The sequence below is a fragment of the Amblyomma mixtum genome, chromosome 2 (assembly GCF_055824585.1).
Source record: "Amblyomma mixtum isolate Tamu chromosome 2, ASM5582458v1, whole genome shotgun sequence".
In the NCBI taxonomy this organism is placed as follows: domain Eukaryota; kingdom Metazoa; phylum Arthropoda; class Arachnida; order Ixodida; family Ixodidae; genus Amblyomma; species Amblyomma mixtum.
In genome coordinates, this window is record NC_143013.1 from 298,584,266 (window position 1) to 298,610,898 (window position 26,633).

General features: G+C 50.1%; 1 protein-coding gene across 6 annotated transcripts in view; it reads left to right on the forward strand.

The window, feature by feature from the left end:
* LOC149364638 (uncharacterized) overlaps positions 1 to 26,633 on the forward strand; it is a 510,000-nt gene that overhangs the window by 108,627 nt on the left and 374,740 nt on the right. For 3 of the 6 annotated variants that reach the window (XM_089574597.1, XM_089574596.1, XM_089574600.1), the window contains one exon: positions 6,464 to 6,507. The exons of 2 other annotated variants lie outside the window; for them this stretch is intronic. The gene's annotated coding sequence lies outside the window, so the exon portion shown is untranslated. Of the gene's footprint in view, positions 1 to 6,463; positions 6,508 to 25,490; positions 26,447 to 26,633 lie in introns of those variants that run through there. One more of the 6 variants, XM_089574601.1, reaches the window with a different exon arrangement.

Sequence of the window (26,633 nt, forward strand, 5' to 3'; positions counted from 1 at the left end):
GTCGGAATCATTCCGGAGCCCTCCACTGCGGCACCTCTTTCTTCCTTTCTTCTTCCACTCACCCCTTTATCCCTTCCTTACGGCGCAGTTCGGGTGTGCACCGAGACACGTGAGACAGTATACTGCACCATTTCCTTTCCTCGAAACCATTTTTTTTTTTTTTTACTAGGATTGAGCGACGAGCTTCGGGCAGATTTCGAAAAGCAAATAATTCCGAGCGCGGATACACAGTGCGAAACGAGGTGCAGTTGCACGATCGGCTGTCGACTGTCCGGCACGGCGACGACTGTCAAGTGCAACGCATTGGATTCGGTCCACCGCATCAAGCAAGCGAGGACGACAGGTCTGAAGGGTGCCCATGCATATACAGCCGTGTCGACAGCCTCGGGCGGGCACTCGGAGCATTCCATGCCTCCCCGAGCACTTCCTTTGTTTTTCTCGCAGCTTCCGCGCATGTGTTCTGGTCTGCGCGCCGCAAGAGGTCGGGGAACAGGTCTGCCCCGTACAGTTCGTTCACTCGTCCGCACCAGCGGCGGAGACGCGTATGTACACGATTCCGTGGCAGCCGCACGCCCCTTCTGTTCCCGCCGTCGGCCCCGTTCATATGCATAGAGACGTCGCCCGGGGCCGCGGTCGTATTTCATCTCCGCAGACGACTGACTGGACTCGACGTGGATTGGCTTGCCTTGACTCGGCTTCTCAGATTGGCTCCCGCGCGGTGACGCAGGTGATGCGGCGTGAGAGAGACATCACCCCATTTCACCCCCCACACAAATATACACACCCGCACTGTCGCTTTTCTTTTTCTTCTGGTCGTTTGCTCTCTGTTGTTTGCCTGGATGTACGAACATATATTGGCCTGCTCCTTTCCTCAATTCTGTCCTGCTGTCTTTTCTTGCGAGAAGGAGTTTGAGAAGGGGTCGTTGATGATAAGGGTACTGCCCTTGTTCGGATGTTATGGCCTCCACATTCGTGACATGAACAATTTTCTCAATGGACTTTAGTGGTACTAAGTGCGCCAAATACTTGCTCAATCATTTGGGAAATGCACTTCACTCCAAGTACTGGTAGAGCTATTCTGATCCCCTATCCCCAGATTTGCTACCACATTTCGTGACTTCTTTCTTTTCACGAATAATGATAGGTTTCTTCTAATTTAGTGACTTAACGAGACTGAACACAGCTTGTGACCTGCACTAACGCATTTTATTCCCGACTGCACTAAAGGCACCTCGTGACAATGTCGCGAGCGAGTCACGAAAGCGTCACCGCTTTATACTATTCTCCAGGAGTGGTTTCGGTGAGAAGAGCACTCCAGTTCGGCCTCACGCGGGACAAACCCGGAGCTGTCGATGGGCCTGCAAGGGGGCGGCTCTTAAAGACCTATCATCGTGATCAGCACTTCCTGCAGGTGCGACGCCGCTAATCGATTCCCAGATATTCCCTCGGCGCGGTCACGCAATTGATCGATTGATCGTCGCGGCTGATTCGGTGGCAATGCGCGCACTTTACACGCAGCGCAGGAAGGCTGTCCGGCCAAGGAGCGCGATAAACGGGAGCGCACTCGGACACACAAGCGCTCAGCATCGGCACAAAGATAAAAAAAAAGAGAGAGGGATATAAAGATGAAGAGAACGGCACGACGACCACAAGTGTGTTTGTCGGAGAGCACGGGGAAGGAGGAGGTGGAAGAGGTGGAGTGGTAGTGCGTTTTTTCTTCCGGTGAATGACTTTGCACGGCCTCAGCCACACCTGCCTCTTTACGCTCGCGCACACCGCCTCCCTCGCTCCTCTTGTACGCGCGACGCAACCTCCATCTCGGCAGCGGCGGCAGAGCTGTCGTTTCGTCATCCTCTTACGCCCGCCGTCCCCTCTGGAAGGGGGGGGGGGGGGGGGGGGGGGGGGGGGGGGGGGGGGGGGGGGGGGGGGGGGGGGGCAGGACTATTTTACGCCTTTTGTTTCTTTCTTCCGTGCAGGCAGCGGCAGCAGTGCGGCGTGTTTATGTGCGCTCTCGCGGGAGACGTCAGCCTTGTCTCGACGGCGTTCGGCGTGGCTCTTGCCAAAGACCCCTCAATGAAAACGGGTTCGGCGGCGGAGGCGGCCGCTCTAAACTGATGGACGACTTTGCGCCGCCACCGCCGCCGCTTAGCTTTGCCCTCTCTTGTTCTCGGCCTTCGGAAGCGTCGCCATCGTCGTCGTCGTCGTCTACCCCACACCGCCACCCGTTGTGTTTTCCTTTTATACGCCCCCCCCCCCCCCCCCCCCCCCCCTCTTTCTACCCCCTTCGTTCTATACCTCTTTCTCTCGCTTTCTAACATCTCTCTGTCCCGGGTTTTGTTTTCTCTTCCTCGGTCTTCACTCGTTTCCTCCAGAGCCTTCATCTGCTCTGCCCCCCCCCCCCCCCCCCCCCCCCTCTTGTCCAGAGAGGTCCTCGGTCGGACGCTCGAGGTTGTGTCTGCGGTTTCTTCTTATTGCTGTTGTTTTTTGTTGTTATTTTTTCGATTTGCGGCGCCGCGGCGTTGCGATCGGAGAAATGAAGCAACGGCCCCGCCTATTCCGCGCCGCACTGCGCGCGAGAGAGAACGCTCACACGCTGTGCTTTTGATGCCCCCAAGCCACGTTTCAATTTTTTTTTTTTTTTCAGCGCAGTTCGAAACAGTTCGACGGAAGAAAGAGAGAGAGAAAACAAAAATGCGCGAACGGACACGCTGTCTCTTGAGGCGCGTTTTGTGAGGAACGAACCTGTCGCACCTCAGACCGGGCCGCATTAATCCCTCATTCTCTCCAAGGCTCGCTCCGAGACCCTTTTGTTGGCAACGAAAGATTGAATTCTTCTTCTGTCTATATATATTTGTTTCGCGCCGTTTCGTATCTGCCCTGACCAGAATGATAAATGCCGCGGCTTCTGCGGCAGCAGCCGTCGTTTTGGAGAGGGGGCAACTTGTTCGGCTCTCGCGTGATATAAGCATGCAGGAGTGCTCGCGCGACAGGGGCGCGCTCTTATCTAGCGGTTTGATTTCTCGTTACCCTGCTCACGCTGGAAAGCCTTCCTGGTTGCGATACGCTGTGTTTCACTGCGTTTTGCACTGCGGCTACACCGAGTTCTTCTAATCGCTAGCATTCAGAATTTTATGGAGGCACCGACGATGGGAGGCGCGCGTATGGACTGGTCGTGTTGTATACTCTCGAAAATAATCGCTGGGAAGAGAATAGGTGAAGCCGGCGTTGTTTGTTTGCACTGGTACGCTGATGCGATCTTACCCGACTCGATCTACCCAACCGCTAAGCGACTTCGAAATAATTTAGCTTGTTTTATTGAAACATTTAAGGCGTCCTCCTTTTATTTTTGCGTGCCAGACTCTGTTGGAGGATTACTGTGTGCACTGTAGTTGACTCTGCTGTGGCTAACAATTCACTAAAGGGTCTTTGCGGTATAATGGTTCCGAGCACCCAGCGCGAGCAGAACGCGGCCGGCGCAGTTAAGAGGGCGCGCGATAGCGGCAGCAACTTGACCAGCCACGGAGAGAAAGTCCTGATCGCTCCTCGTCGGTGGGCGTGGGTCTAATTCGGGAGGCTCGGACGATGGCCAGCAACGACGATAAGGCATCTCAAGCGGCGTCGGCTTTTCTTCAAATTGCCCTTTCGCATGCATCTGGCGCGCATGCATTAGAGGTGTGGCCCCTGGCTAGCTGCATGAACAGCGCGGCCTGTCGGGCCTGGGACACGCCGTTTTCGTCATCATAATGCTGGAAATGTATGCCTGTAGGTTACCGCTCTAGCGAGCTGCACGTCTCGCCAGGCCAAGTTACACTGCTAGCTACTACCTTTTCCTCGAACCGTTTACCCTCTGCACTTCATTCCTGCTATCTGTAGTTCAGTGGCTCTGGATATGAATATTTATGCTGGGGTAAGAATAGAAAATAATTGCCCCCTATTTCAGCTTTATATGTCAGTTTCTCAGATTACCTCCGAATCACCTTAATTGTTTCCCGAATGCACTGGCGATCGAGCTGCTGCTCCGCGGAGCCGGCTGGCAGATCGTGAGTGGTGTGGGGATACCCTGATCGGCGTCAGACAAAAGGGGAGCATCTCTGGCGTGGCCAGCACACATGGTGCACCCCTTGTCAGGCGTTTAAGGCTTCTGCGCGTGGGAACGAAACTGGCGCCAGGCCCCTAAGTGCGCCTGCAGTAACTTCCATCTCTCCATAAGGGACAGCGGATGTCAATCGACCCTGCTTCTGAATGCCTTACTGCCGCATATGTGATACCCGCAGCAAACCCTGCGCTGTTTGATCTTGGCAAAATATATTCGCTTTTAACTAACGTGCGCCAGTCGCGCTTTTATTTTCTTTTTTTTTAATGTTAGCCCTAACTTCGGCTCTCTGGAATCAATTAAGGGCAGTGAAAGCGCGTGGCAGAATGGGATAAAAGAATTATTATTATTATTATTATTATTATTATTATTATTATTATTATTATTATTATTATTATTATTATTATTATTATTATTATTATTATTATTATTATTATTATTATTATTATTATTATTATTAAAACTGCCGTACTGTATACTTCATCTAAATCGTCTGAAGAAAGCTTACGCAAGTCACTGGTTTGGTATGGGGATTGGTGACGTCTATGGAGGAAGAACTGAGGAAATAAAAATACGGATTGAAAGGAAATATTTTTCATTGGCATGATGATGCGAAAGAGATATGGTGAATTATGCATAATGTCCTCATAGTTCATGTCTTATGTGGAGAAGATAAGAGCCATGAAATGGACGTCGTAGGCAATGACGCGCGTGTACGGTTTGTTGGCGAGGCAAAAAAGCGTTTCAAAATGACATTGTTTACGAATATCAATCAATTTTTTCCTCCGTTTAACGGACAAATGTTTGGAAGCAGTTCTATTTTTCTCGATCAAACACAGGAGTGAAGGGATTGTTTCCCAGGAAGAGTAAGCAGAATTCGATAATCATAGTTTGTACCTAATAATCCCATGCGGTTTGCTGACGTGTGACCTTTCAAACAAATACCACAGAATCGAGTTGCTTGAAATGCTGGCAACGTCGGTGCGCCCGCCACATCTTCACGGCAAACAGTACGGCGATAACACTGCAATCAGGCATGAACACACCAAATCAACATCTCGTTATGCTGCCGGGGAAAGAAGACCTACGAGATGCGACCAAAGGCCACATAGGAGGACAGAAGCTGAGCAGACCGGTTTATCTTAGTTCTCTACGCGCTTTCAGCGAGTCAGGATCCAAACTGGCATCGGTGATAGAACGTCAGGACGTCAAGAAAGTACAGAAATAAATATAAAAGGCCCAATACAGCGGTATGCTAGAACTGACAGTGCTCGTGGAGGCTGATTTACAACCACGAGCCGCGCCGGATGCCACCTGTTCCGGTGAGCGGCGCGTCTCAGCGTCTGCCTGGAGTCTCGAGCTAGACGCACGCAGGGAAGGGACTCCGTAAAAGATATGCTAGAAGAAAAAAGAATGAAACCTTGACGGTTAGTAGTAAAATAGGAACCATGGTCTAGATAAACGCGGCGACGAACGACAAAGCTTCCGGTCTTCTCTTGGAGGTCGTGATGGAGATATCCATCAACAAGTAGTATAACTGCGGCAATCTTTCGCAGCGAATGGGCTTATCGAGTCGATCGGAGACGGAGGGCAGGTAGAACGCAAGAAAGGGATGCCATGGTGCATATTTTGAGCAGGGAGATTCCTACAGCCAAAAAAACATTGCCTGCTAAGAATAGGACGGTGGAACCAGATGGATGTAGGACATCGTCAAGTCACTTGGTTGGCGCTTATTTAAAGTGCCACGCTGTTGTTTCTGGCGGCCGCGCATGTTTTCCACGTTACTGGCGAGTTCTGAAATGCCTCTGCTAATTTTACAATCGAGAAAGATAAAAAGCAGACAAGAAAACAGGTCGATAAAGACTTTGTTTTTTTACACTTTTCGTAGCTTAAAGGACGCCACTTAAATGACGTGCGCTGAAAACATCGTAGCGTCCGTTAAGGAGAACCACAAGATCGTCGAAAGGTGTCGCGCTTGTCCAACTCGCTTATTTCAGTGCGTTTGTTCACTGTACGGATCTAGAAATGCAGAGCTGCAGCTTTAAAATGAACGTAGCGCTATCTATGGCATCCAAGGTGTATTTATTGATCTCTCTCTTTTGTGCTCCAGGAGCGTGAGAATGGCCATAGAACTTCGCAAAGACCGGTAAATTAGTCACACGTGCTCTCTGGAGCTGACAGGTCCGTATACGGGGTGTTTCAAATTATTCAACACTGATTTTTCTTTGAAAAGCAATTAGAGATATGTCTGCGCGGTCTGTTGCGCCGCCTTATAGCATCAATACGGACATAATCTACCTCATATAAAACCAATAATTAAACTATTAATCGAGAAAAATGAACTAATCGACTTTTTATTTTTTATTTCAGGGGACAAGGTTATTTTGCGATATCGAAAACCGGCAACGTCGAAGGTGAGCCCAGGTGTTAATTTTCTTCATCGGCAATGTGGTTCCAAATACCGAACGTCAAAAACACGCATTTGAAAGCGAGTTGAGTTAGCTTTCCGCATTGCACATTTATGAAATGGTGTCGCTGCGCGTTGTGCCGTCGCGGAAATTCGTTTAACTGCTGCTGTGTAATAAAATACACAAACGGCGCCTGTATTTGCTGCATTGGAAATAAGAGGGAGGCCTTTTAGTGAATGTGCAACCGCGAGAAAGACAACCAAACGAGATTTCAAATGACTATTTTTTACGTTCGATATTTCGAATATACGCTCTGTATTAAGAAAGTTTATAAACTGGCCCGGTTTCTATGTTCACGGCCTTCAATTTCGCCATATTATCTTGCCCCCTAAAAGAAAATATAGAAAAACTTGATTAGTTACGTTACTTCATCGTTCATTTATAGAGCTCAGTCTGATTTATAATCTTCGCCATGCTGCAGATTCCACTTGCACGACCCGCATTGTCGTATGTCTCATTGCTTTTAAAAGGAAAATCTGCAATGAATAACTTGAAACATGTGGTATATCATGGCTAAAAGTTGTGTTTCTTGCCGCCCTGCTGTCGATAGTTAGTCTGCTCCGTTCACGTACAATATGTTACGTAGCTCTTTCTCTGAGTCGCGCACACATCTAGTGAGCGGATACTCGTGACGTCACGAATTAGTGCTCGAACACCCGTCCAAACTTTCGTCAATTGAAACCATGTTAGGCATCATGAAAAGAATTGATAAATAAAATGCTTGTGTTTTCTGCTGCTCAGAATAATTCACTCCGTAACGTGCGTGGGAAAAACCAGTCCCTCAAGACACTCGTGACGTATGAAAAGAGGGCGCTTCCGTCGTCTTCTCTACCAGCCCGCCGCGTACTTTAATCCCTCGATAACTGGGCTAAATACTCGGCTAGTTTCGCTTTGTATCAGCTACTTCGCGGGGGCTTAGCGCTGGCGTCCCGCAGTATTATACATCCAGCTTGAGAGTCAAACTCACGAGCAACGGCGAACGCCGAGCAAGGTCGCACATAAAATACGCCTTTTGTTCGACGCTCTCGCAATAAATTTGCGCCCTTTCCCAGTCATAGCGTTCCGTTTCTTTTTTTCTCTCCGACCTTCGGATAAGAACGACATTCCAGAATGCGTGACTTCTTTTTCGCAAATTCCCGTGCGCGTACTTCATTTGCTGCCTTTCTGTACCTCACACAACGCTCCAATACCCCAGAACGTTCCACCAGCCGTCCATGTATACCCGCACGCAGATATATATCTGCCTACCTGCCCTGCACCGTGCGTGCGTGGGGCCCGTTTTTCCGGGCGTTTTCCCGGCATTTTATCCGTCTCTGCCCTCCTCCCACCCTCTTTCCACTTCCCTCGCTCCTTGTTGTCTCCCTCTCTCTCTTGAGAGCGAACGGTCGCGGCGGCGGCTTGGTCGTTGCGTCCTGTGAACTTGGCCTCCGTTACCCATATTTATTCCCTTCATGCGTCACTGCTTTCCGCGTCGGGCCCCACACCACCCGCTGCCGGCAGACTGGGGAAAGACGGCGGGGAAGAACGTGAGCACTGCTTCTGCCACCCCCTCTCTCTTTTTCACCTTCTCCACGAGAGATATAACGCCGTAGAAGTAAACATAACCACGAAGGAAAGGGAAAGGAACGAGATGGCCTAACGCCTGCGCGCGCGCGGCATCTTGAAGAAGAGGACGGTGCACACTCTCTCCTCCTCCTCCTCCTTCAGCTCCGTGCGTGCACCTTAAAGGGAACGCGTCCAAACAAACAGCAAGGGCAGGTCGGGACGCCCGCGCGAGGGGAAGGAGAGGGGGGTTTGCGATGTGAGACCGGTACGCAAGCAAGCATGCATGAAAGCGGTTTTCTCCCACTTTTATGGGAAAACGTTTTTTCTTCTTACCCCGACATGCAGGGCAGGCGTCCGCTTCGCTCGCTCGCTGGAGCTTTCGCTCTCCTCAAGGATTTCGTATTCTTCCCGCGGTAAACGCGCGGTCGGCCGGCAGGTCTCTAGGTTCGCGCTGCTGCGGGGTGTTTCATTTTTTCTTGCTCGCTTCCAACGGTACTTTTTCACCCCCCCCCCCCCCCCCCACTTGTCCCCCGCCTTCACCTCCTCCTTCTGTCCCCCGTCGCCCAGGTTCTCCCCACTTTTCTGCGCGCCGAGTGTTGTCGACTTTTCTGGGGCTCCACTTCTTCAACAGCGAGGGCCGCGCGAGGTTGCCTGCGTTGTTAAGCCAATTTATTCTGTTTTCTTGAAAAGAAGAAAATGCTGCGGGTCCGAGAATGCGGCGTAATTTATTTATTGCCCCGGCCTCGCGCTGCACTCGAGGCGCACTTGCGTGCGAAGGGGCGAAATAGGTCAAAGCGCGTGTGTGCGAGCCATCGTGTGTGTGTGTGTGTGTTTGCGTGCGGTATGCAAGCGTCGCCGATCCAAGGTCGCACTTTGTCTCTCGTTTAAAAAAGCGCGCCCTCGCTGCCCGAACACGCCAAGGGTCTGGAACGGGCATTGCTCAAACATTTAGACTTGTCTGTTCGATATGCTGAGACTTTGGTGGGCGCCTTTTAACCCACGAAGCTGAAATACAGCTGCTTTCGCGAACTTCTACTTATCGCCAAACCATGGTGAAAAATCGACGAGCTGCGCTCGCCCCCCTCGCATCACTTAGCTTTAAAGGAAAAAAAATGAGCTCTTTGCTTTCACCTTTCGCCTTTCTGTTTTTCTTCAGTTCTCCTGTTCGGTGTCCATAGATCTGTACGTTCTCTTTAAATTTGTGGTTTCTTCACCTGAGTCTTCGCTTGCTGTTCTACAGGTAGGCAGAGAAATCAGGATGTCCTTTAAGGGTGTCCAAGAGAGCCACCCAGCATCACTGCTCTGAACGGACCATATTTTTCTGGGCTTTTCCTGATTACCTCGACTCTGGTTCCTGTTTCTCTTTGTTTGAAGGGCAGGAGTGTTAAGAAAAACAGAAACGGAAATTGGGCGTGAAAAAAAAAACAAAAAAACGAGAAAATCTCGTATTGAGTAAAACAGCGCTTGCAGACAAAGGGCCATAGCGAGAAAGAATTTAAGATAGGTGAAGGAGACCTTTGCTTTGCAATGCGGTACACGCAATATGGCTGATTAAGGTGATGTTGGCGTTGGTGGTCTTTAGCGCCGCTTATGCTCTCGAATAATATAGATTAATTATAGGGTAAACCTCTGTTAAAAGAGCATATGAGCATCATGAGTATGGACTTTTCATTAAGTTGTCGTTGGAAGTTGGAAATCCCGTTTTTAGAAAGCCTGCTTCTGCATTTTCACACCCCATAAATACATGAATGGTGGTTCAGGGAGCTGGACATATTTTTGAGTATACTATGCGGAATTAACTGTTCAGGCGACGTGTACGTTTCTGCGCCGGGCTCGACGCCTTTCTTTTGATCATAGAAAGTAGGAACAGAAGAACTTTGGCTATTGCATCGTCGCCCGCTGCAACTATACTGAACGGGACGTTGTGGTAAATATCTTGCGTGCTATTTTAGACATACTTGCTAGGCTGTGCTCAGGCCTCCTTCACGAGGCGAGAAATTGTGTACAGGAAAACTCTGCTGAGTCCTGTTTTTTTTTTTTTTTTTTTTCGAGGAAAGAAAGACCAACAGATGCATAGTTCAAATAGGACCGCCCCCACCCAACCACCAACTCCAAAATCGAGTCATAAATCTTCTCCTGTCTATGCTGGCTTAATGAGAAACCCCTGTCGGTGATCCTCCACGCCTTATAAAAATGGTCTATAAACAGTCTATAGACTTCTTATATACTCTATTGCCTTCCCATATTTCTCTCTATTCATAGTCTATAGACTGCCTATAGGCAAAATTCTAATGAAAGTGTATGGCCATAAATCTATAGATTGCCTATAGACTTTCAATACAACTTGTATTGCCTATCGACTGCTCTCTAGGGTTTGTCTATAGAGAGTCTATAGACTTAATAGTCAGAAGTCTATGGACAGTCTATAGACTCTAAAAAAACGTTCGTAAGGACGGGAAAGCCTTCCTAAGCAAGCTGCTTTTATACCATTCAACAGCACCTGAAGCCCACCTCAAGTTTTCTGCTTGATGTTGCAAATGACATGAAAGCTCGTATCTTAACTTGGAAGACACATGCGTGCACATGGAAGGCAGTATTGATGGCTAGACGCTAATGAAAACTGGAGGCGATATTCTCGTACTGCGAACTCCTCTTTTTAAAATCCATTATACTTGTGTGAAAGCCTCCTTATGGAACAAAGGGGTAGCAGAGAGAGCTATAGCCAGTGGACGCGTACGATATGCGTACACAGGGTAATTCGTGTAAAAACTGCTTGCGGGCAGTTTTGGTTTTGAGGACTGTCAGCTTCAGATACTGCGGACACAGCAGTGACATATCTAAAAGCACGGCGGCGCTTCCAGAATCTCGTTCTACGAGAAATAAGGCGTGGTATCCAGCCGGTCTAAAGCGATCAGATTTTCGCGATCAGGTATGTGATACGTTACATCGCTGTTTTCCTGTATTTCTGTTATTTTTTTCTGTAAATCTGCAATGTGCGGTACATACCCAGCAATTCTGAGGAAAAGCATTTTTGAGCGGGAAGCCGTTTATGAGCGCTGTTTTTTTTTATATAATATAAGATTTCAGTAATTGAAACTAGCACTATTTCCGCAGATCACCGCACGGCAGCCTTGCGTTCTTTTTTTTTTTTTGCTATTAACGTTTTTGATATGGCCAAGACCGTCCCCCATTGGTTTTATATGGCAAAATTTTTCTCCGAGAAAAGCACAATAAAACGCAAATTCGTTTTGTAAAAAAAAAAAAAAAGTACTGGGGACAACTTATTGCGCTAAAGTGCGCTTTCCATTTGATTTTTTTCGTGACTTTTTTGTACTTGGCGCATTGCGGTGTGTCGAAGTGTCTCAGATTCAAAAATCCACTGTGCTATCACTGTGCTACTCTGTCCACTGTGCTATCAGAGATGAAGCATCACCCGCTTGTCTTAGCATCAGTTAGCTCGCTACTGCGCATGACTGCGGATACGCATGCTGCCATTGAAGCTACATTTCGTCACGGCGAGCAAGAGATGCCTGAATGAGCTCCCCGAAGCATTATCACTGCAACTGACAGTAGGATTGCTCCCCATACTGTACTTGAAGATGATGACGTGCAGTCTACAATTCTAGGGATTCATGAGCTAGAAGGATTTCACTTACACGGTTTGCCTCCCAGCGCTTTCTCCCTTAGCTGCAAGAGCCATCGGAGAAGACGGAATAAGCTTGGCGAAGAAAGTCGCACCATCCGCGAAAAGAAACAAGGGGACTCGGTTTTGTTTTTCTCAGAAACAAACAAGTAAAAAGTGGTAGGGGTTTAACGTAGTTATACCGAGTAGACGCGCGAAAGCATGCGTTTATTCCTCAACTGGACGGGACACTTGCGCTCCTACTAGCGGCTTTAGTGGAAGTGTCCATCTTTCTCTACTTAACATTTAAAGATCGCTTCGAGTCCTGGCGCAGTGGTGCAGCGATTAAGCGTATAGCACCGCTGCCCTGCATTGAGAGGTGCTGCTACTGTGGATATTGTGCGGCCCATGTTGGTCTTCCCGAGCAACCTCTTGCGTCCAGTCATTAATTTAACTGCCACCTGCCACGATGGACAGTTTGCTCACAATCCGGTGGGCAGGTTGTGATGACGCCACAAGGTCACGTGACCTAGGTGGCGCGACGCCCTCCTTCCATTGGCTACAGCTGGCGCGACGCTCCTCGGAGCTAACCCGAGCTACTTCTCACTAAAGGAAAAGATCTTTGCGTGCCGGTACGTAAATGTATACGCGGCGCACACCCGTCACCCATCCCAGACCACCCTACACGCGAGTCGGTCTCATCCCTTTCGGCGGCGCATCTGCATGAGAACGCCATCCGCTGCCGAGCATATAGCGAGCGATAAGACGCGATGGCAGCAGCGGAGATGTATCGTGGGAGACGACGGGCCCGACCCGAGAAAGTGAATCCACTCCGCTTCATACTGCGCTCTCTTTTTTTCATCGTTCCCGTTTATTTGGAGAAAAAGCCCGCTCTTTCTCCTTCCGTCTCCCTTGCGTAGCCCAGCTACCGTCACGCTTCTCTCTCTCTTTCCTTCTCTCTCCCTGCCTACCGATTTCGCGACGCTTTCGCTCTCCCATCTGTCCGTGCCTTTCCCCCTCGGTTTTACGCCGTCCGCGCTTTTTTGTCGCCCTCTTGACTCCTCCGCGCCGTCGTCCGTATTTGTGTGCTCAGATTTTGCGCGCAGCCCGAGCCGTCTCTGTGCCGCCTTTTTCATCAGATGCGTAACCCGTCTTCCATTTTGGGACGTCACGAGAAGGTTGACGTACCCTTGTAGCTGCCCCATCTCTTCTGTCTGTTTACTTGTGCATGCATGTGTGCGGCAAGGGAGTAGCGTCGTAGAAAAGCTTGCGTGTAGGGGGGGTGGAGGGTCTTTTGATCCGCGCTTCTTATCGGGAGCTCCCCGGAGGCATAAAATTCTTCGCGCCTGGATTTATGGGTGTGAGGGCGGGTTTGTCTATATGTCGTCGTCCGCGTCGTCGCATATGGCGTGTTCCCTCTTGTTGTTCGACGAAAGCGCTCGCGTTGCTGCCGCCGTCCCGTCTGTTGCTGGCGGTGACGACGACGTCCCCCGACCTTTTGCATGCTTGTCAGAGAGATGAAGCGATACCGGTCATGTTTTGGGTGGCTCCTGAAACAGCTCCTTGTAGAGATGCTTCCGCACTTTCTCGCGTCTCCCAGGAGGTAACGACAGCTCGAGAGGTGACCCTGGAGTTCCGGAGAAACGGTGGAGGAGGAGCTTGAGGTTTGCGCTGTGTGTGTACTAAGACCTGCCGCCACATGGAAGTCTGTCGACTGTATATATAGTTAAAACTCGTTATAACGAAGTGGTTTATAACGAAATAATGGATATAACGAAGGAATGACGGTTCGCATTCGAAGCTTGGTCACCGTGAGTTATAACGAAGCTGCGGCTAAAGCGAAGTAATCGCTGGGCCTCTTCAACTTAGTTATAGCGAGGTTCAACTGTTAGTATAAAGCTTGGTGGATTATTTGACGAAAATCGCAGTGAAATCTGAGTACTTCTAAAAACGGCGGCACGTTTTTTTCTCATGTGGTACAGAACAAACGCCTCGCTGCTCCACAATGTCATGCGAACCGGTCATGAATGTTTATGAAGAGGATACAAATTGCCAGAGTGCAGATTCATGTTTAGTGCACCGGACCGCATTAAAAGGGATTCATTGTGAAAACGGGATATTTTCTCCTGGTTCTCGTCATTTTCAGAGATACAGGTCGTGAATACAAAGCAGAGTCGGGATAGTAAAGCTATTCAATTGCAATTCAATTGCATTAGGATAATTCACGCAGAGCCAATTATCGCAGAACAGCGTGCACCCGAAGTAATACTCAACATCTTAAAATCGGAACAGCCGCGCGGCCGTACATGATCTTCAGGCTTCAATTCCCTTTCAATTTTTTTAGACAGTATATAGACTATCCATAGACTTCTATCTATGAAGTCCATAGACTCTTTATAGGCAATACAAATGCTATAGACAGTCTATAGACAATCTATACATTTATGGCCGTACACTTTTAGTAGACTTTTGTCTATAGACAGTCTGTAGACTATGAATAGGCAGAAAGAAATATCTATAGGAAGGCGTAGAGTCTATAAGAAGTCTCTAGACTGTCTATAGACCATATTTATAAGCTTCTACCGCTACTTAGCGCTTCGCAGGTCCTTCGTGGCATCGTTCGCGTGCTCCTCGCCCGTCTGGTCCTCCCAGGCACGCGCCTGCGGGACGCCACCGCCGCTTGTGTCCCCCGTGCCGATCCGTTGCAAATGCGCCCGGCGGGTCCTTTCATCGGAGGTCCGACACCCCTCTCGACCCCGTTATCACCGCCGTCTCGGAGAGGCGCGCCTTTTCTTCTTGGGTGGTGGCTATGTTTAGAAGCGCGCCTTCTCTCGGTCTGCATGCCCGCGGCCGTCTGGAAACAGTGCTCTTGAGCCACAAACACACAAACACGCGCTGCTCGCGTCGGATACTTTGGGGCACGCGATCGTACCTCGCATCTCGTAACCCTGCGCGCACGAGCCAAGGACCTCCGCCGCCGTTCCACCTTCTGGTCACGGGTCACAAACAAAAGGGGTAGTACGCTCACGGCGTGGTCCTATAGCGGGTTGGAGACGGGGAGGGGACATTGGATTCCCTCGCGGTTCAGCGTTGTCTGCGAGCCCCACGCAAGTTCCCGAACGGTGCTCAGCCCCGTTCCAGTCTCCGCCGCTGCCAGCTATGCCGCCACTCTTTCCTGCGCGCTTCTGCGGCGGCCCTCTTGGTGAAGATGAATGAAACGTCACCGTGATGGAGTCGCGGAACGTGGTCGCCAAAGGGTGGCGTGCGCATATCGCTTAAAATGAATTGTGCTGGCAGGCTGGAAGGAATAAAAGGCGGAGCAGTAGAAGGAGGGTGACGTGGGTCCCGGAACGACGCGGGTATCACATTTTGCTCACCACCATCGTCCCTCGTAGGTTCACTATCTGTGGCTTTCTCTTTGCCCGTCTCTGAGCTCGCTCGGCGAGCACGTTGCGAGGCTGATTGTGGTCGTTCATCAAGTTTCGGTCGGGATCACCCTCAGGGATGCAATTCGTGGAAATGAGGTAGCGTTATCAACGTCCCAGTGACAGAGGAAGACGAATCAAATGGTCGTATCAGTGAGGTTCCGAAGAATTGACCTTTCTATAACTGTTACGAAGGAGCGGTCAATAAACCGGTCTTCTAATTGGAGATGGCTCGTAGTTGCTCATTTTTATAAATTAACTTGTGAGATTAATCATTAAATTTTGAGAGGCGAGCTTCGAGGCTTTGAGCGGAGTAAAGCTGAACTTTCGCGTATTAGTCGTTACACCCATCGCGCAGCTAGCCACGATACAGGCTCCATATTATTGCGAAAGCAATACTACGCCAGGTCTAACCGCTCGTCGCGTGGTCCGTGGACCCCCTACTGCGCCCCGGGTTGCCTAGCAACCCGGGTAGCTACTCGGGTAAGCTCGGGTAAGTTCGGACGAGCGTCGTACCATCTGCGCGAGAGGTTGCTCGGGAAGAACAACATGGGTCTCAAAATCCCGACGGGTGGCTGGAATAGAAACAGCCACCTGCCAGTGCAGTGGCGCACGCTTAACCGCTGCGCCACTGCGCTGGTAGTGGTATATGAGGACTCGCCGCCATCTATGAATCTTAAGTAGGAATTACCAATTCAGCACACATGGGCATTAACCCACTAAAGATATCATGCCACACCATGATATCATGATATCAGATATCATGAGTTTAAATGCCTCCTCCAATTGAAGAATGAACACCTGCTTTCGCAGGTCTACTCGGTTTAACTGCGCTAAACGCCTATCAATCTTTTTCGTATAACTGAGGCCGAACAGTGTACCCGCCTACCGTGCTTTCAAGGGAACAGCCACTTTCTCATGTGACTTGCAAGCATGACGATATCCGTTCTTCGCACATTTCAATGCAAGCCGGAGCCGCCATGGCCGGAGCTAGCTGCTTCGTATGCCCCACGCTTCCCTCGATGGCGGCTTGACATCCGATATTATGGGGCCGAGTTGTTTTCGCCCCTTTGTGCTTTCTCGTCATCGTCGCATCATCGACACGATGAGGAGAGGAGCCGTGCTCGTGGTTTGTCGGTGAGGTGAAGAGGAAGGGGATGAAACGGGGGGCCCGTCACAAGTGGCGCAGTGTACAGCCGAATAAGAAGACAAGGAAAAGAACCGGGGCGCCGAAAAAGCCGGCAGTTGGCGGTGACTGCCTCGTCTTGCCTCACTTCCCCTCACTTTCTCCGCCGTCTTCTACGGCGCAGCCGCGCGCGCGCGGTTTGTGGTGTTAGTGGCGCGTCGTGTCACATTGAAAAGGCCTTGACTGCGCGCAGCAACATCGCTGGCGGGAGAAGGCCTGACTTCCGACGCCGCCAGTGTATTCGGCGGCACCACTCGAGTATCGGCGGGGAGTCTGACGTCTCCTCAAAGGACGGACGACGGGTCGTCTTCTTGGAGGAAGAGGGGACGCCACGGCCGCCGCAGCTCTCGGTGGGAAAGAGAAGAATTCGCCTAAAAGGAGCTGAAACGCCCTGTGTTGATGGCCTTTCAGCCCATCCCGCCTTCGCCCTTTTCGCGTCTACGTCACGTAGTTTCTTTATTCCATAAGCAGTGCCCCTGACTCCTACTATGCGTCGGCGCCGCACGGCGCCCAGCGGTGAGTAACGTCGACGTGTCCGATCAAAGTGGACGACGTTTCGGAGACCGCCTCTTCTTTTCGCAAGTGGTTTCGGCGTGGCGTCAGCAGTGCTTCTCCGTCGCCCATCTTTCTCTCCCCATCCTCTCCCTCTTGGCTCCTTCCTTCTTAGTCGACGCGTCGTCGTCTCGAGCACATTCCCCCGCCCGCAGTCTTCCAAATGTCTCGCTCATGTTATTTTTTTTCTTTACGCTTCTTTCCGGCTTTTTTCCAGCACGGCGCATTTTCTATTTTCCCGCGCGCTGGCTTCTTTTGACTGCCGCCCGGCTGCTTTTGGGTTGCCGAAAATGTGCCGTAATATACGTGGCAGCCCGCGTCAAATACGACCACTTTGGTGTTACCGCGGTCGGCTACATTCCCCCGCCAGCTCTCTCTGAACTCTGCGCTGTACAACCCCCCCCCCCCCCTCCCCCCGCCTCCTATTTATTTCCATCTTCCTCTCCCATGTTGTAGTTGCTCTGAGAGGACATGCGCCTCTGCTGACGACCTATAGCTGCACAGGAACAGGTTTTTTTTTCGATCCCGAACAAGATTTAACGAGAAGCATTTGAGGCAGCTAGGAATCCAAACTATTTCCTTCTATAGCTACGTCATGCCTGCGATCTGCTTTTTATCATTCCTTTGCGTTTTTTTTTTAATTTTTATTCATTGAACCGCGCACACAGCTGAGTTGCATGCATTTAGCTGTGTCTGAAAGCCGTCCACACCTGGAAAGCCTGTGTGGCGCTTTTGTATGCTTCAAGCGCCCTTACCTCCTTTTCCACTGCATCATCGCTCTAGGCTCTCCGCTTTGTTTACGGCGAAAACTTCATCGTGCCATCGTGCGAGTCCGGTTTTCTTCCCTCAGGATTCCATCTTGGAAGGAAACCAGAAGTTGTATTCGGGCACCGGGCGCTGTCGCGAAACTCTGGCCTACAGTGTCGGCCGATCCATCACTATTACGAGACAGCCGCATCAAGCGCTCGCATGCAGAAACAAACTCCGAAGGCAGCAGCGTGGCTTCAATCTGCACAGCCGCCGAAGGAGCGACCCGAAAAATCAAACGCACGCGCATACAAACGCCCAGACGCTCAAATGAGAGCGAACGGCGACTTTCTGGCCGCGCTGCTCGCTTTTCGCATCCAAGGCTGCCGCGGAAAAGCATGCCCTTCTGAGCCGAAAATGAGAAAGCCCATGCGTTTGATGGATGAGCGCACGGCCGTGGTTCCCAGAGGTTGCAGCATCCAGTGCGTCGAATGCGAATGGCTTCGCGGTCGAGTCGCTCTTCAACTGTGGAGATCGTGGATTCTCTCTTGAACGGCCGCGCAGCTCCCACAAAAGGGTCGTGAGCCCTTCTCCTGACTCACGACTCTCATGTTCTTCCGTCTTTTCTTTTTTCTTTGCGTAAGAATTTATTCGCTGAATGCGCGCATGTATCGGGGGCTATGTTACCCAATGTCCCCGGTAATAGACTTTCCTTCCATCTCATCAGTGGTGGCCATAGTCTGTAATATGTGTCAGACCAAAGGTAAAAAGGCCACGCCTGCTTCGCGTGTATATTGTGCTCCGCCTGTTGTACGCTTTTATGCACTCGCATCAGCTGTCTTATTCTAGGCTTCCACTTTGCGCTATTGTAAGATTCGCTGCATAATATTGTTTCCATCCTCTGTGGACTAAAGTCGTCACTGATATAATCACAGCCTGCTTTTGGTGCACAGCCAAACTTCTTTTCCTTGACTTTAGGCATATGCATATTCACTTCTGTTTCGACATTCAGATTGCAAAATGTACGGGCCGCTGTTTTATCTTTCGCCCCTTTGATTCAGCTCATGTGTTGGGGCTTCACAACTTTGCCTGTTCGCCTATTCTTTTTCTTTGTATACGTATACGTTTTGTATATGTCGAAGCAACCCACCTAACAATGTAAGCCTAATATCTTTGTATATTTGCGCTCGTGTTTGATTACGCACTCGCTGAAGTGCAAGGTTCCATATATATATATATATATATATATATATATATATATATATTGCAATGTCGTACTGACGGGCTGAAGTACAAACTTCGGCACCAGTCGTCGGGCCGTTTGCTTTATACCGTTGAGCTTAGATGCCCCTCATAAGAGCTCGTTTAGCCACTTACGGAGGGCTACGACAAGAACGGCTTGCTCCGGATCAAACGGCTTCTATAGCGGCTCGCGAACGCGTTACGCAGCGGTCCGCGGGGCCGCGCCTGGCTCTTCCGCCGAGTCAGCGACTTCGTTCAAACACTGTCCATAAAAGCGACGTCCGTGCGCAACCTGTCTTGCCGCGGAAAGAATACACCTTCGCAGACCCGATGCGGGGAAACTCAAACTTCCGGGCAGGAAGCATTTCCCCCTCCCCTCGCTAAACACACAAGAGCGGCGCTCGAAGTTTTTAACGATGATCGAAAAGCGTCAGCTTTGCAGCCTCATGTCGGCGCGAACGACAACAAAGTAGGCGCCGACGGGGCAACGGTATACGGCTGCGGAAGCAGTTAATCAAACCTGGGCCTCCGTCTATCGGCAGAACCAAGCGGGCACTGGCATTTACTCGTACGGAAAAATTCGTTTCGTCCTACAGAGACGGTGATGAGCGACGTCGCGGTCCAGACTGCGAAGCACGGTGCGAGGAGGGACCAAACGTGTTTGCCCTGCAGGCGAATATAATTTCGCTTCGCACCGTTTCGGTATATGGGCGTGCGCGCCTTTCTTTTGAAACGCGCGTTGTTCAATCACGACTTCACGCTTGCGCTTGTCTTGCTTTTGGCTACCGAGTTGTAAAAAGGTTTGCCGACGTCCGCTGGCCCGTATATATGCGTTAGACATCCCCCATTCGCACGCGGCTTCCGCCAGCCGGAGTTGTCAAGTAACGCAATGGAAGGCTATATATCTCGTTTATGGCCAGACGTCTTCTTGAGGCAGGGCTTCAGAGACAAGCCGCCTGATTTTGCTCTTCCCCCTACCCCCTTCTGTGTTGTCGGACGCACTGGCTTTGAGAACACTGGAACTGAAATGCCTCTCCGGACCATACAGCCCAGAGGCGCGCCCTTAATTGCCACGACTCCGGCAGGGATCGGGTCGGCGACCTTCTACGAGTGAGACAAAAAAATGAGCAAAAAACAAAAAGCGAGGCGGGGAATGAACTGAGGAAGGCAAAGAGGAAACAGAATAGGGCTCATAGTTTTTTGTGCGCATGTTCAACTCGATGTGCTTTTTTTTAGCCTGTTTCTCTAACACAAGTTCGCATAATCCCAGACAAGCATCGCGCCATCTCAACGCAACAGCGTTCAGAACCCCGAGCGCGGCAATGTGTTTTTTCGCGGTATACGTCGACTTGGCCGTCACTCCATCTTTCCTCCTCATTCTCTTTCGTCCCTAATTGCTTGCTTTCCTGAACACCTCGTCCTCACAGACTCCTTTCCACATCATCGTCGCCGCCGAGACCACCGGCACATACATACCCCCGCGTCGAGGCGACGTCAAAGTCGCGCAAACACAACGCCACAACGCCGCAAAAAGCGCGAGCCTCTCTCTCCCAGCCCTTCTGCGCTCGCGTCACATCTGTCTTTCTGTCGCGCATCTTTCTCCTTCCCTCACTCTCCTGCTCCTAAGCGGTCGCGGCATCCGAGCAAAATTTCCCTCACAAAATTTCGCCTTTCCTCTCTCCACCTCCCCTATCTTCTTTCCCCCTTTCGTTCCGTTCTCAGCATCTCCAACTTCTCGCTCGCTTTCCTGCTGCCGTCTCGAGGCGAGGAATGAATGCCACTCCGACGCCGTCGGTCCGCATTGGCGCGGTCCCACGGTCTTAATTAGCGGGCCGATTCAGCGTTACGCCTTTCTTCCTCTTTCTGTGCTTTCTCTCGGCTCCGTTCGTTTTAGGGGCCAGGCTTGAGCGCTCGCAAAAGTGATACCAAAGTGTGTTGTTGCCGCCGCTGATACGTGTAGCGGTCCTGTGTGTACGTCTCGGAGGGGAATAATGAAGTACACTTTACAAATGAGCAGATTGCATCTAAGTGGAATTTAAATATTCGATAGCGATGCGTAGAAAATGACCGACCCCTGCAGACTGGTTTCTGTAGTCCGTCTGCAAACGAGAATACCGGGCAGGACATTGCCGAGAACGGTTTTAACCTGTTAACGCAATTGCCTTATTAGTGTTCCCAGTCGCTTCGCGACTACTACTACTACTACGAAGAAAAATGACACATTGGATATATATAGCTTCGGTATCGGTGGGAAAGTGATAACCTCTTTTATTCGTACTCATGCCTTTGAGAACAAGTGGTTTGCGTGTACTTGCGTGCATGAGCAAAGGAGTATACGATTCTGCATTATTGTGTCTGATGATCTATTTTGTTCTTACGAACGGGCATGTTAACCTTGGTCGGAAGGAGCGCTTCGTGTAAGCCGTCTCTATACAAATGCGCAAACGGATGTCGTCGCTCGTATACCGACAGCAATCAACGCTATAAGCTTGCATTGGCTAATATCAGTAGCAAGCTTTCGGACATCGGAAGTTAAGGACGGGTTTATGATAACATTGTCAGAGACGAACGTAGCAAGGAGCAAGACAGCCGTTTACTGGAACGAGGCTCGCCGAGCAGCCACGTTGATTCGTGAGGAAGAAGACGCTAGGCCACACGCCAAGATATACAGTACGGCCGCACGGTGGCGCCGGTAGTCTGCGGAGTGTCGGCAGTGTGGCATTATCACGTGGAACTTGTCGGGCTAGCTGGGTCATTATTGATTTGATGAAAGAACTGCGCGAACGAGACACGGACGGCGAAGAGGCAAAGGCGCTCACAAACACAGCAAGCGGGCAGACACCACGCCCTCTATTGTTCGAACGCACGCTCTTAGCAGAAAGGAGTAAAAAGGGATTAAGCTCTCCTCTAGCGCACTGTCTTGTAAAATGGATTGCGCGAGAGGATAGCTTACTCTAATATACGCGCCAGAATCTGGGGGAACAAGCTGGCGGTGACGTCACTGACGAGCACACACTGCAGGCTAACTTTTGAGTGGGAACGCTGGAGTGGTTTCTGCGTGGACTCTAATGGAACTCTGAATCGAGCATTCTGAACGAACCCTGGCACTTCGCGATGATTACAGAACACGCTCGCGGTATCGAGGCAAGCATACAGCGGGGAAACGCACGCCCTTTGAGAACATGAGAATGGCGACAGCGCTTTCGGACGATAACACAAAAACGAACAAGAAACAAGCACATCGCAGTGCATTTATCGTGCAAACGAAAAAGTAAAGTGGTCTCAAGGTGAGACGCGGCAAATAGAATGCCCACTTTGGTCATAATTTTCGATTTCTCATTTAATTTCTTTTTTTGCTGAAACTCGAGTCTTCATCTGTCTAATACTAGGGAAGAGATGAGAGCTAAATATGCAGTAGAAATAAAAAAAAATATCATTTGCTTTTTGTGTAGTAAAAAATTGTGAGCAAACAACACTCCGGCGCGCATCGCGAATTCTGTAACTTTCCGGCACAAAACTTCGCCATCTTAGTATCCCTATGCCTCACCGTGTAGAGGAGAGATCAGAGCTTCCGCTGGTTTCGATGCCGCATATCTCTGGCAAAAATAAAAGCTAGCGAGTCGGTGAACCAAATCAGAGAAAAAGAACATTAATGTTGACTTTCTCATCTTTCACTTTTTCTGCGATTGCTATGACTCGAGCCTTTGGCATTTCGTAATGAATGACAGTAAAATTATTCAATTTTTCGCGCATGAACCCTCAGTTGCTGAGGACTGCACTAAAGCTCTCAATATTTTAATGTGTGCGTACAATAGTTTTTGAAAGGTGTTTTTGTCAGAAACGTTTCCAAGTAAATTATCATGCCAGCGTTTAACTTTTATTTGCATGAGTATTGAACTTATAGGAACACGACTAATAGCTCTGTTGCAGAAAACATGGCTTTGAGAACATGCTGATATTTAAAAAGGAGTCGTGTACTTCTTCCTTAAATATTTAATGTCTAGGGAATGACTTTAGAAATATGTCTATTGTTATTGCTCAACAACTATAACAGCTAGCCTAAAATAAAACGCAATTTTGAAATCTGCCTAAAAGTTGCATATCAGTAGCGAATTCGGCCGCATTGCATTCTTATAATAACGAAAATAGTTTAAATCGAATACATTTGCGGAATACGCTGTGAAGAAGTTAGCTGTTGCATCGTAACCGCCACACGAAGATGATCACTTATGAAAGTTGTATTACTGGGAGATTATTCGAGTGGAAAGCGAAAGAAATCTTCCATAGATGAGAGCACATGCAGCGAAGTACTGTTGTATACCGCGCACAAGTATTGAACTTCAGTTATTGTAACACAGCTCGACGCAGCACGATGTCACGTATCATAAAATAATATACAGCAGCACTGCCCGACATGACTTCTCCTATGCTTGAATGCAATTCGTGCGCAGATTATTTGTGCTCATTTTCTGAGTGGGTCTATTAAAAAAAAATAATAATAAACCCGTGCCCGGCGCTGCTTATTTCGCGCAGTTGGAAACATTGCCGGGGAAGAAAAATAAAATAAACATAAAAGTCGTAGCGCGCACGCAAAACAGCGAAATGCGGATCGCTGTGTGAAGCAGCTGAGCTGTCAGTTTCCGCCCGTGGCTGGTCGTGAGACTCGACAATGAATTCCGCGAAGAAAAACTTCCTTTTTCCCCAATGCGCACGCAGAGCGTATACAACGCGTTGACAGGTTCTCCCAACTGCGATCGCGCGCTCACCGCTTTCAACACCTTTTCACGAAAAGTGTTGAAGACTGCCACAGTGATTGCAGAGTGCTCTTTAGAGGTATACGCTTCAGGTTAGTCGTAAATAACTGTCGCAAATACCGCGGACCAAAAAAAGGAAATTAAATAAAACGGCGAAGCCGGGCCTCAGAGGATCGCCGCTCTGAAGGAAGGCACGTCGGTGACGAGAAAAAAAAAAGGTGAAAAGAAAAAAAGAAAGATTCGAGAAAAGAACCTGTCTTTGAACTCTGGAGTACATGAAAGCTCAAAGAACATGTTTAGAGCACGCCGGTTTGCGGTCAAACACACGACAGCGAAGAAATTCACCACAAACATTTAGTTGCCTGTTTAGCTTTGGCATTCGATGTGTTCATGCGGGGTGAGGTCTTGCTGCTACTGCCGGTATAAGGACACTGGCCTCCTCTAAGGAGCATTTTTGGGGTTTACCTAACGAAATGTCACAACCGAAAGTGCATGTTGCATGCAGCTTAGTCGAAGCTCACGTTTTATACCACGTGAGCTTCGACTAAACTGAATCTCAGCATCAGGTTTTCAGCCATTTCTATAAGCAGAAGCCCGCCGGATCCAAACGAGAAAACTGACATTACAGCAGATAAAATCTGTTCCCCCCCTCGCGACACTCGGCGCGGCCTTGACGTGGCGGTACGATACAGTTTACTTCAATCTCGCGTGGTATACGCGTTTTCTGATCCCGACGGTGCATTTCACATTGGGAGCCGTTACCTGCGCGAACGATCCCAATCTGCCCAGGCGTGGCCTCATTTTACGAGACATGCTTTATCTTGAAGCGCTTTTCTATGCACCAACTTTCGTGAACTGCATTGCGCGGTCAGGCTTATATCACGTCGCGCTCACTTATATCACCTCCATTTCCTCTAACGTCCAGCTGTCCTGGTTAATGCTCGTTTTCTAGTTGAACTCCTCGTGCTGCAGACGCAGTTCTTGCGTTGTTTTATCTAAGGCGAAGTCTTCGAGCTCGCGCTTTCGTCGATACCAGCCGAGTGCGTGGCTCCGCGTGCTTTGGTATGCCGGCAGGAAAAGTAAGCTCGGCATTATAGCTCGTCTTATCTTGGACACTTTCGTGCTTGTCAGTAAGGTGGCCAACCTCGAACTGAGTTCCGGTAGCAGTTCCTCTCGCTCCTAACGCGCGTCTAGCTTGAGACATTGAGAAATACGCAGGGAAAGAACGAACGAAAGAAGACAATAAAGCAAAATGAATTTGAAAGAAGACGGGTGTGGCAGGGAGAGCAGTTCGAAACGAAATCAGAAATATAAGCCAAGGCGCAGACGAGAAAGAACGTTGGGAAGAATTAATAATGTTAAAGAACAAGCGGCAAAATAAAAATAAACATCGCAAAGCCGGGGAGGGGTGGGGTGGGGTGAAATTAGGGGAGGCAAGAGGTAAAGCGAAGGGGAAAGGGCCTCCCATTTGGGCGAGAGTGAGGGCCCCAGGAACGGATGAGCGGGAAGGAAACGCCGGAGGGGAAGGGTTAGTGGAAACGGTTCCTTCCGTTGCCCTCCACCTCCTGTTTCTCTCTCTCTCGCTACCTCTTCTGATGTGTCTGTTTTAAATTGTACTATTTTTCTTTTACTTTATGTCGTTTCGTCATTTCTGTTTTGTACTGCTTCCTCGGTATGGTTAGGAAAGGGTTCCCGTTCCTTTTTTTTTTCCACCTTCCCTACACTACCGAGAGGAGGCTTAATATTCGGGAGCCTGGTTCGTCGCAACAACCCCTGGCTGGAGCTCCTCGACTCCGCGTGTTTCGGCGAGCGCGAGCGTGTCCCCCTCTCCCCCCTTCTGCGGGCGCCGTGTCGCGAGCGCGATTCAACAGCGGCGACGACGATGCAGCGAGCTCCTGGCTCCGCTCGCGACAAGCGCCCTTGTCGGCGACGTTTTCGGAGGGACATGGCTGCCAGCGACGACTTCACCACTGGCACCCACACCACTGCCACTCCTTCCGAGTGAAGATACCCGACCGCACTTAGCCACTCTCCCCGCCTTGTTCATCTCTCGTTGTTCCGGCAGAACCGGGCCTCTCGCCACTGGTCGTCATTTGGACGTGACAATAACGGTTCCTCCTCCACATCCAGGTTTCTTCGATGCAGTGAGTGACGTCCACCGCTTTCGCACCTGTGTGTTGGCCTTCGAGTAGGAAGCATCGCCGAGGAGTCTTGAACTGAAGATTCGTACGCGACTGTTTGTTCCCCAGTTGTTCACTGGGCGTGATGTGTTAGGCCCCCGGCGCGCCTTGGAAGAAATGACGAGCTCTGGCGCGGAGCCCTTGATCACGTGACGCTCCGCTCCCGTCATGAGCCTGTCGGCGGCCCGTGACAGACGCGTCGGTGAGCGGATCGCGCACGACGGCGGCAACGGTGCGACGACAACAGTAGCGGCGGCGACCAACCTGCCGCCGAGGCGACGTCGACTGTCGGCCTCTCGGAGGCGGTGACTGCGTGCGACTTGTGCGGTGCCGGTGGTGCGAGATCTGACGCGTATTCTCTTCTTGCCGCTCTGGTGCGTGCCCCCTCCTACGACGCGTGTTTAGGTTTTCTTTTTTTCTTTTTATAAACCATCGATGTCGTTTTGAGTGTTTTGTGTTTAAGATCTGAAGCAGCAACAAAGTGCGACATTTGCACCGGTGTTTGCGCGCTTGTGACGTCAGCTGAATTCGGTTTCAACAGTCGTCTGAGTGGCTGCTGGGACTCGAACATTCATCTGTGGACGGCCTTCTCCACCACCCTTTGTTTCTTGACAACAGAGCTGAATGGCACGGTGAGTGGTCTGTGGCGTGCTCTGGTGTTCTTGTGTTACATGCGCCACTCCGCTTGATCGCTTCGTTTTCTTTACACCGTAGTGTGCTGTCAGAAGCCAGGGGTTACAGCTGGGGACAGAGTTGTGTTTGTTGAAAAGTGTTGCGTGGGGGCCTATTGAATGGTTTTTAACCTCATAGGACTGGTTC